Genomic DNA, 11009 nt, shown 5'->3' with positions numbered 1-11009 from the left:
GCACACAGACTGCGCTCCGAAGGGACCGCGGGGGGAGCAGCGCGTCCCACGCAGCGCTGGGCGCGGGGGTGGAAGGACCTGGTCCCCTGGCAGGACCTGCGCACCGCGCAGCCCCCGCGCGCCAGGCGGCACCCTGTTCGCCCCCGCCGTCCCCGCCGGGAGCTCGCCGAAGCAGCCGTCCAGCCGCCTTGGGGGTGGCCAGAGGCCTCCCCAGGGTCCCCGAAGCGAGCCAGATACACCTCCAGGCTGGGGCAGATGGCCGCGAGGCTGGACTTCTGTTTGTTCCGGGGCCAGACTGGGGAGCGCCCCGTTCCCTCCCCAGTAAACAAGCCCCACCACCAGACAACTCTCCAAGCGTCCCCGCTCCCGCTGTCGGGGTTCCCGGCACCCCCTCTCCCATCCTCGAGGTGTCAGACTTGCTCTGCCAGGGCCACAGCGCTTGGCTTGTCACCCGCATCAACAAGCCAGAAGGTGAAGAGGAATAAATGACCGGCCGCCGCGCGCACCCCGCCCCCACCCTGCAGGCCCTGGCAACTAGTCTTAGGAAAGCCTTATGTTTCCCAAGAGGACAGCCCAGCCTGGGCGACCTGAGGACCCTGGACCACCAGTGGAGCGCTGGAGTGATCGCATCCTCCACCTGGGGTTTCAGGATAAACGCTCTTTTGGGCCCATCTCTTGGAATTCACACACGAAATAGAAGGTTAAAGTGCAGAGAGGAAAACGGTCAATAACTTCCTTAATAACTCACTTGTGCTGGGACTAGGTTGTGGCGGGTTGGAAGGCTGGGTTGATCACCCCCCTTACATCTCTCCTTTTGTAAGAGAAAGATGCTTTCTCCTTTTGTAAGAGAGTGATGCCCATATGAATCTTAGCTGCCTGGAGGAGCCCACTCTGCTTAGGAATCTCTTTGCTTCCCTCCTACCCTGGGCTGTGCTGCACCTCGCAGGTGGCTTCTCTCAGGTGTGGCTGCAACTTCTTGCCAGTGCAACAGATTAGCCCACCCCACTCCTGTCCCAGCCCAGCACTGCTACAGCTGCTGGGAATCCCTGCAGTGCTGGCTGCCAGGAGGAGCAGCACCTTCCAGTGCAGTGTTGCCCAATGCAAGCAAGGGTGTGCAGCCAACTGACACCCACAAGCAAGCTCCAAAGAGAAAAACCAAGCCTTTGTCTTCTTGGTCATCCACGCCCCTGGCAACTCACAAGGCACAGTTCACTGCAGCTGAGGGTTTTAAAGAATTTGCAGACGTGAAGAGGATTTCCTTACCTATCACCCAGTGCAATGGCTCTTTGTAAATCACGTTTCTTTTTTTTTTAAATCTTTCTCCTTAATTTAGAGGTCTTCTGTTGGGTTCATCTCCAGCCCAGCGCTGGGCCCTATTCTGAATTTCTAACATATCACTGAGGCCCACGGGGGAAAACCTGGATCCCATAATGTGCTCCAGCAAACTAAGGAGCTAACCCATCCCTAAAGAACCATGTAACACACACACACACACACACACACACACACACAAACTTAATCATTTTACACTGCCACAAAAGTGGATTAGCATCACTGAACTGCCCTTTAATGTTTGGCGGTTGCTTATATAGAATATGCCAGAGCAATCTATCTGTAAGTGAAATAATGAATCTTACATTCAAGTCCACTTTTTGTCTGATTACGGAAAAGGAAAGACAATCCATAGACAAACCTACATTACACAAGATAACTGTCAGTATCTTTACATGTCTTCATGAAAGAACTAAAGGGTCAATACTTCAATATCCACAATTAACGTGTTTTCATGTCGAAGCAGGAAAAAGTGAAACGAATGCTTATTGACGCATGCTTTGGTTTACTTTTTCAAGCTAATACATGGAATTCTACATATTCGATTTAAGTGTGTGTCTCATACTAAACCTCTGGTGATTAGAAGTCTGCATCCTGTTAGGAGTGATTGTGTCCTTACAAAGCACGCTCAAAGAAAGTGGATCAATGACAACACATATCTATTGATTAGAGAGAATGGACTTTACCTTGCAACTTGAGCATCTGTCTCAAATCAAATACCGATTCTGTCTTGATTCAGATACCTTCTCTCCAGCAAATGTCATCGTCATGATGACAACCAGTGAGAGACAGGTCACTTATTGATCTAACTTGGTCTTTTTCCCATATGAAAAGCACCTATGGGCTGACAGTACATGCCACACAGAGAGCGGAGTATCTGTACTGTTTGTGCCTGCCATCTGAGTGTGCGGGGCTCCCATAGGAAGAACAATATTTTGTTGATGACTCAATTCCATTTTAAGTTGTTTCATGGGAATTTTTTTTTCTTTGTCTTTATTTTTTTTTAATCATTTTATTGGAGGCTCTTACAACTCTTGTTACAAACTATACATCAATTTTACCTGACATATTCGTACATATATCATCATTCTTTTCTAGACCTTTACTTTCTTTTGAGCCCTTGGAATCAGAACCTCTTCTTTTCCCTGCCCCCCCCCCCCAACCCTCATATCCCCCTGATATAGATTGTAGATTGTTAATTATTTTCAAATCTCACACCAGCCTCTGTCTCCCTTGCCCTCTGGTTTCTGTTGTTCTTCCCCCTGGATGTGGGGGTGTGGTTATGTTTCCCCCTCCCTTCCCACCTGCCCCCCCCCTTCCCCTATCCTTTTGGTATTTCTATTCCCACTCCTCTTCCTGGGTTCCACGTGTTGTGAGTTGTATCTCTTGCCTGTACCTATGTACATGCTCCCCTCAAGTCTAGATTGGAAGGCGGCACTGAGGTCGGGAGAGCAGGGGGTAAGGAGGCCTTGAGAGAACAGAGGTATATTGCATGACCCATTAGTGTTCTACTGCACCCTGATTGACTCACCCTCTCCCTGTGACCCCTCTGTGGGGGGATGTTCCATTGTCCGTAGATGGGCTTTGGGTCTCGGCTCCAAACCCCTTCCATTCTCACCAATGCATTTTTGTTTGTTTGTGTACTGTTTCTTGTGAATCCCGATGCCAGTTGCCCAGTCTCGGTGACACCTCACGACTGCACCAGCTGGTGTGCTTCTTGCATGTGGGCTTATTGCTTCACTGTTGGATGGCCGCTTGTTTAACTTCAAGCCTTTAATCATGGGAATTATTGATTACTGTCTTTCTCTTGCCCTTGGCACCTACATCATGATTATCAAGCATAGGAATATTATTTCAAATGTATTTACATAATTCCGTGAACCACATATACTGCAGTCATTGCCAATAGAAAGGGGAAGGGTTATTATCATTCTTTATAATTCAACAAATGCACCCTTGGCATCATTCCACAAAGTTGCATTCCACTTAAGATGCTATCCATTGAAATCCAATAACATTTGCAATGAGTATGCTATCTGTTCCTCTGGAAACAAGTTTTTTGAGAGTATCTTAACCAAGAAAACAAACAAACACCATTGTTGTTGTGAAATTAGTCAGAACCCGTGACCTAAGAAACAGAAGTAAAATAATTGTCTCTAATGTCTGGCCCAACCTAAACTAAAGTCATAGATTCGCAACTATAACTATCTGAGGAATTCAACTTCCAATTTAGTTCAAACTCTTCTTCTTTCTCCTAGGAACTGACTAGTCACATGGGTAGAAGCACTTGTTCTCTGGAGATGCCAGGTCTCAGACTGCTCAGCCACTAGCTCACTGCCATCGAGTCACGGCATACTCACAGTGACCCTATAGGATACGGTAGTACTGTGCGTTTCCAAGACCATCACTCATTACAGGCGCAGAGTACATCATAGCAGATAATTCAGTGATTTCAAGTCGAAAGAGTTGTGCAATCATCACCACAATCAACTTTAGAACATTTTCTTCTTGCTTGCACCCATTCTTATTAGCTCCCCATTTTCTCCCAACCTCCCTTGCCATAAACCCTAAGAAACTATTGATCCAGTTACTGTCACTGTAGATTGACCTATCCTGGATTTCATATGATTTTTTAAAAATACCAAAACAAACCAACAAAACACCAAACAGCAATAACATCAACAGCAGTAACAAAACAAAGAAAAACCTCATTCAAAAAGCAGCAGGAAATAATAAAAACTAGAATATTTTTAAATGGGTGGAAAAGTAGAACAAATGATAGTATGTTAACTTTGAATCCAACTGCATTTACATTAGTCCACTGTCCAATGGACTCTGCCTGACAGCAAGGCTAGGCGCATCCCTGGTTCATGGTCTCAGGGGAAAAGGTGAACCTCGTTTTGCTTCAGTTAACCCTGTCTCCTCTCTGTGACTTGTCCCATTCTGCACTAGGACTCAACCCTTACCTGAGGGTGGCAGCCTGCTCAGCTTGCCTTTTAAGCAGCAGTCCCTTCCCCAGGTTCTTGAATCCCGGTTTCATTATTAATTATACAGGGATTTTGATTTAATCCATGTAGACCATGGAACTATACATCTTTTTCATTCTTAAATTCACATTTTCTAATTTACCACTAAAAATGTGTTTATAATTAATTTGTTAGTCTTCCCTAAAATGTGTGTTCTATCAGTATGATAAAACATTCAACAATATGTAAGCATTTCTGAACGTCTTCCAAATGTGTATTGTTTGAATACTCTTTTCCCTAAGGGAAGATATTTGTTGAGAACATTGAATATCATGCTTTTGTCTGGACACATGGCTTTTGTCTGGACACATGGCTGTAGGCTCAGAATAGATGCCCAGAGCTACAGCCAGGGATGGAATGCAGGACAGGAGGGGGTGGGGAGACACCCATTGTCATTTTTCTACAAAAGCCCTACCACAGGAAGAAGGGTTGTTGAACCTTCCTCAACATACAGCATACATAATCTTCTTTGCCTTCTTTAGTTTGGCTGGCTTCTTTCTGAGAAAAAAAAAAAAGGCAATCTCAATGAGTTATATTGCTAGAAAATGTGAATTTCATATTTATTATTTTTACTGTTTAGGCTACTTAATTATTTTCTCATTAGTCTGTAGATGTTTTCAGGATGTCTATGGTTGTAATACTTTCCTTCACCCCCATTTTTTTTTTTTGAGAGGGCTAAAAATAGGCACCCTGGTGATGTAGAGGTTAAGAGTTGGGCTGTGATTCCCAAGCTCAGCAGTTCAAACCCAGGAGTCTAGTCGCTCTGTGAGAGAAAGACAGGCTTTCTACTCCTTTGATGTTGTGTTTTGTAAAGAGTGACAGTCTCAGAAACTCACAGGGTCAGTTCCACCTTGTCCTGCAGGGTCATTATGAGGCAGCAGGGACTCAATGGCAGAGAATGAGTGCTAAAGAAATCAAGCACACACACACAGGATTGTTCGATACTTTTCACTTTTTGTTTGGGTATTTTTATTTGTTTCCATTTAAAATATTTTTTATATATTTATTCTTTCTCTTCTTTTCTTGAAGGTCTTCTTTTAGTGCTTCACTGTCCCTTGTGTTTTTATTTACTTGTGTTTTAATGATTTTATGTTTTATGGACTTATGTAGTCAATAAATTCATGGACACTGAAGTCTTGCAATTCCAAAACCCTACCCTACCATTTATTCGGCAACCATAGATGGAGTCTATTCTAAATGCCAGCACTGTGCTAGCTGCATAGGCTACATCGCGGAAACAAAGCAAACAAGATCCTGCCCTTGCAGAATGCACGTTAGGGAAGATACACACAAATCAGTAAATTGAAATGATTGAAAACGAGGTCCTAAAGGAACAGAATAAAGTGGATGGACTCAGTGGGGAGAGACAAGGATGAGGGGCTGCGGGGTTAAAAGGGTCATTTGAGTGAACATTTGAAAGGAGCCAAGGAACCGGCTCAATGATCTGGGGGAGCAGTGTTCCAGGGACAAGGAAGAGCCAAGGCTCGGCCAGAGGAGCCGCAGTGATGACATGTTTAAAGGACTATACGGCCAGTGTGGACGAGACAAGAAGATGAAGTTGGATGTGGAATGGGATTCTTACCACGTGGAGTTGCACAGACCACTTTAAGGCATTTGGCAACTCAGGACAGATAACTCAGAGGAGCCTCGTGGTGTGACTTAAATGTTATAGGATTGTTTGGGCTCTGAAATTATTCCATTATAGCATTTTGTCTGTTCTGTTAGGCTGAATAGACTGGACGGAAGCAAAGTTGGAAGCAAGGAGAGTGGTTTGGAGTCTATTGAAACAAATCAGTCAATGTTACAGGAAGGGACCCAGGTGTAAGAAGAATAGGTAGATTTAAGATATTGCCTAACGATAGGAAAGGCAAACAAGAGTTTTCCAAAGTATTTATATGTGGGCTGAGAGAAAGAAGAGCTGAAAATGACTAACAAGATTTTCACCTTAAGCAAGTAGATCACTCTGCCTAAATGACCTCTGGGATGGATCGGGCAGGTAGTAAGCTTTGCCATAGAGGGAGGTTTAGGAATGCCAGTTTAGGATAGGTCAAGCTGGAAATGGCTGCTAAAACAGTTCTGTGCTCCATGACCTTGGCTAATGTTACTTAATCGCATAGGTACAGTTAGGCCTCTGTATCCACAGGTTCAGCTTCTGCAGATTCAAACAACTGGGATGGAAAATATTTGGTGTGGGGGGTGGAAAACAACTAAAAAGCAATTAAGTGATCAGTGAAGAGCCTCAAAGGCCAGCAGGGACCTTAAAAATTCTATTTACATATTTGAATTGTTTTAGGTTGATGTGTATAGGTTACATGCAAATACAATATGCCATCAGGGACTGGAGCATCCGCAAGTTTTGCTAGCCTCTGGAGGAAACAGAGGGACAACTGTGACATAACTGTTGCTACCAATGTTGTTGAGAACCAAAAGAAAGTCCATGCAACAAGCAGTGACAATAGTGACTATCACGTCGTTGTGCAATGTGTATGTAGGTCTTAACTCTATTGTTATTACATGTAATTCTAGTATTCCTTAGAATCACTTTAACATGTATTATTAGATGTTGCCAAATAAGGAACAGTACCATTTGTTATACCTGTCACAAAATGAATTAATTCTTCCTTTAACAATAATTTGTGATGTCGGCTATCATAAGCCAGACTCCTTTGCAGATGCCTCATTCTGAGCTATCTGTTCTGTGCCACTGATTGCCCTATTTTTATGATCAAGCCTGAATTCCCATCTGTTTCCTTCTCTAGCCTGTTGGGTGCTGGCTGGTCAACTACTAATTATGATCGCTGAAAGGCTGCTCAGGCACAGCTTCCCTGTTAGTTTCCAACGTCTGACAGGGTGCCAATTATTAAGAGTCATTATTGGGAGGAGGTTGTTGGTGGTGTTAGGTGAAGTCATATCAGTTCCAACTCATAACAACTCTTACAAAAAAATGAAACACTGCCTAGTCCCACCCCATCTTCATAGATGTTATGTTTGAGTCCATTGTTGAAGCCCTGGGCAATCACCTATCTCCTGGAGGGGCTTCCATTAGTTGCTGCCCTTGTGCTCTACCAAGCATGTCTTCTCCCAGAGACTCGTCCCTCTTGATAACATACTCAAAGTACACAGGGCACAGTCTGATCATACTTGCTTCTAAGGAGCATCCTGATGGTATTTCTTCTAGTAGTCCCTGGAACTTTCAAGATTCTTCATCCACACCTGAATTCAAAGGTAGCAATTCTTCTTGAGTCTTTCTTATGCCTTATCCAACTTTCGCATGCACATGAGGCAATTAAAAATACCATGGCTTGGTTCAGATACGCCGCAGTCCTCAAAAGAACATCCTTCCTTGTCAATAATTTTAAAAGGTCTTGTGTAGAAATTTGCCTGATACTATGTCCTATTTAATTTTTTGATTGCTTATTCCATGAGCATTGGCTGCGAATTCAAGTAAACTGGAATCCCTGACAATTGCAAGCTGTTCTCAAGTCATCATATTTGTTGGGCCAGTTCTGAGGATTTGGTTTTCATTCGATGAGTTATATTCCACTGTGGTCCTGGATTTTCATCAGCAAATGCTTCAGCAAGCCAGCTTGTGCCACGTGCATATCACAGGTTGTAGGACCAAGTCATCAAAGCCTTCCTCCGATCCTGATGCCTTGTTCTTTTTCATGCAGTCCAGTTCCTCTGAGGATTTGTTCAGCATACAGATTGAGCAAGTACAGCGAAAGGATCTAACACTGACCCACACTTTGCCTGGTTGTCTTTTAACCTCTCCTGATTTTGAACCATGCAGTGATCCTTTGTTCTGTTCAAATGACTTGTTCTATTCAAACCGTGTGCAGGTTCGGCATAAGCACAATGAACTATGAGGGCAGGCGGAGCCGATGCATGTGAAGTGCCTGTCACAGGGACAAGCACTTTGCCTCTTTAACAACATTACCTTTACTTGTCATTCGCAGAAATCATTCTGGAATGACGCGCTTCGGGCCATAGGTGGAATAAGATCCACTTCTCCACTCTGAGGCTTATACTCCATCATACAGATTACATGAAAGACCCCTCTCCTAAGTACACACTACTTATTGCAGGACTTCCATTCTCGCATGCGAGCGTAGACACATTGCACGGCCTGTGGTGCACCTTCACTAACTACTTTATTTTGTATGTTCTTCCTTAGGTGTGTCTGGAAGTTGTAAGATCTTACTATGGGATCTAGAATTAAGTGTCTTTGAAGGACCAGAGAGAGAGATTTTGGTTCTCCTGTAAAGAGAAATGGTTAATTTTTAGAAGACCACTTTTATTCATAGATACTCATTTTTAAAACAGGAAGCAATTTTGAAAAAGGACCTTCTTTTTAAAAAAATCAGTTTATTAGGAGTTCGTATTGCTCTTATCACAATCCATACACCCATCCATTGTGTCAAATACATTTGTACATTTGTTGCCATCATCATTCTCAAAACATTTCCTTTCTACTTGAGCCCTTGGGATCGGCTCCTCCTTTTTACCCCCTCCCTTTTGGAAAAGGACCATCTTATTGATTTAAGGGAAATGTAATTCCTACAAGTCCCTGGTACAATATCATATTTATTTCATCATATACATCCCGTTATTGATGAATTTAGGGAAATCCTTCCAAATTCTGGCAATAGCACAATGGGTAAGCATACATACTATCAACATTACTATGAAATCTCCTTCTTTCTGAGATATTGACTTTGTGGCAAATTAAGAGAATTTGAAATAAGACTGCTAATTAGATGCTGTTTTAAACTGGAACAGTTTCCTCAGTCTATACATTCAGACTCTTCTTGACAAACGGCATAATGTGATTGGGTAGACACAACTTTTTCTTCTTAATGATGGACTGTCTTGATGTCTCTTCTGTATTTCTTAGTAAGTATTGTAAGTTCCCAAGAAAACAAGTGAATCTCAGATGGAAAGGCTACCAACCTCACAGAATCAAGTAAGGTAATATGCCTGGCAATAAAAGTGCCCCACACATTGCAGGAATTCAGTTACTGGTGATTGATCAACTTTGGTGATTGATCAACTTTAATCAGTTACTGATTAAAAAATATATTGATTGACCAAAAAATGCAAGTGGCATGTACACTTAGAGCAATATAGACACATGTTCTACAGCCAGACTAGCTAGGTTTATATCCAAACTCTGTCACTTCATGAATGTGTGACTTTAGAAATAGGATTATTTTCTCTCTGCTTACCTATCTCTAAAATGGGCACAATATTAATGCCCACTTCATAGAATTGACCTGTAAATGCATGTAAATTACTGACTAAATTACACGTGGTGGTTACTATGATAATAACTATATGTCATTTCATTTTTGTACTTTTCCATAGTTCTGTATCTGTATTTTGATTTTTCATAGAAGGTAAAGATATTTTCTAAAATGTTAATAAAAATGTGGTATGGTCATGAAAGTGAAGACTTCATTTGACTGGATTCTTACAATGTGTCAGAACACAGTAGAGGATTCCAACTTATAAGTGACTCTAAGCAGAGAAAAGAGCAAGTTCAAGAAACTCAAAGCTGTAAGAGCGATTCACCCTTTCATTGTGTGGATTGGCTGCCACCATCTACCCTCATAACTCTTCTGGGATAACCCTCTCCTGCTGTGTGGACGATGACCGAACCAGGGACTGTCGTGTTATAGAGTGTGCTTCGAAGAGCATTTTGAGTTTTTACACACAGATACATATTTGTCCTCAGAAGAAACACACATATCTTACATTTTATGAGTTCTTTTTTTTTAATTTCACATTTAATAATTTCATTTTTACTTCCTTTTTTATTTTAACAAGGCGATCTCTTATTATTGAATATACATTTAACCAAAATGTGATGCATCACATGTGCATTTAAAAAAATCATTTTATTGGTAGCTCGTACAACTCTTATCACAATCCATGCATACATACATTGTTTTCTTCTTATTCTTTTTTTTTATTTACTTAATGTTGCCTAGTCCTTAAGTACATAAGTCTGTGGTGAGAATGCTGATTCAAAGTTTCATCAAGAATAACCACATTCTGTGACGGAGATTCTTCACTTAACAACTGGACATAATAACCAGCATTTGCTTACCGTTGTTGTGGGCATTCTGTGGGGTGGCATTTGTAAAGCACAAAATTAGACATTGATAAGTATGATAAATTATATTGCTTCTGTGTAATGCCAGAACATTGTTTTCAGACTGCTGAAATGAACAGTATACAGAGCGCAATGTATTAACTCAATCCTACAGTTTTCAGGAGAACAAAATGATTTTAACATAAAGAACATCAGGGGAAGCATAATCAGCCCACTTGTTGAGAAAAACTCTTGCCATTGAGTTGATTTTGACTCGGAGCCACCCTGTAGGACAGGATAGAAATTCCCCCATGGGTTTCCAAGACTATCAATCGTTACAGAAATAGAAAGCCTCATCTTCCTCCTCCAGAGAAGCTGCTGGTTTTCAACTGCTCACTTCGGCGCTAGCAGCCCATCATGTAACCACTTCACCACCGAGGCATATCGACTTTTTAAAAGGAAACCTAAATATAATTCTGTAACATGTTAAATCTATGGAATCTAATTGTTCATATTTACTCAAAAGCATTTTCCAAAGATTTGTCACAGAACCTAAA

Source organism: Echinops telfairi, unplaced genomic scaffold (genome assembly GCF_000313985.2).
Source record: "Echinops telfairi isolate 266 unplaced genomic scaffold, ASM31398v2 ScPeMD7_11;HRSCAF=52, whole genome shotgun sequence".
NCBI classification, from domain to species: Eukaryota; Metazoa; Chordata; class Mammalia; order Afrosoricida; family Tenrecidae; genus Echinops; species Echinops telfairi.
Note: the sequence above shows the minus strand (reverse complement) of the source record.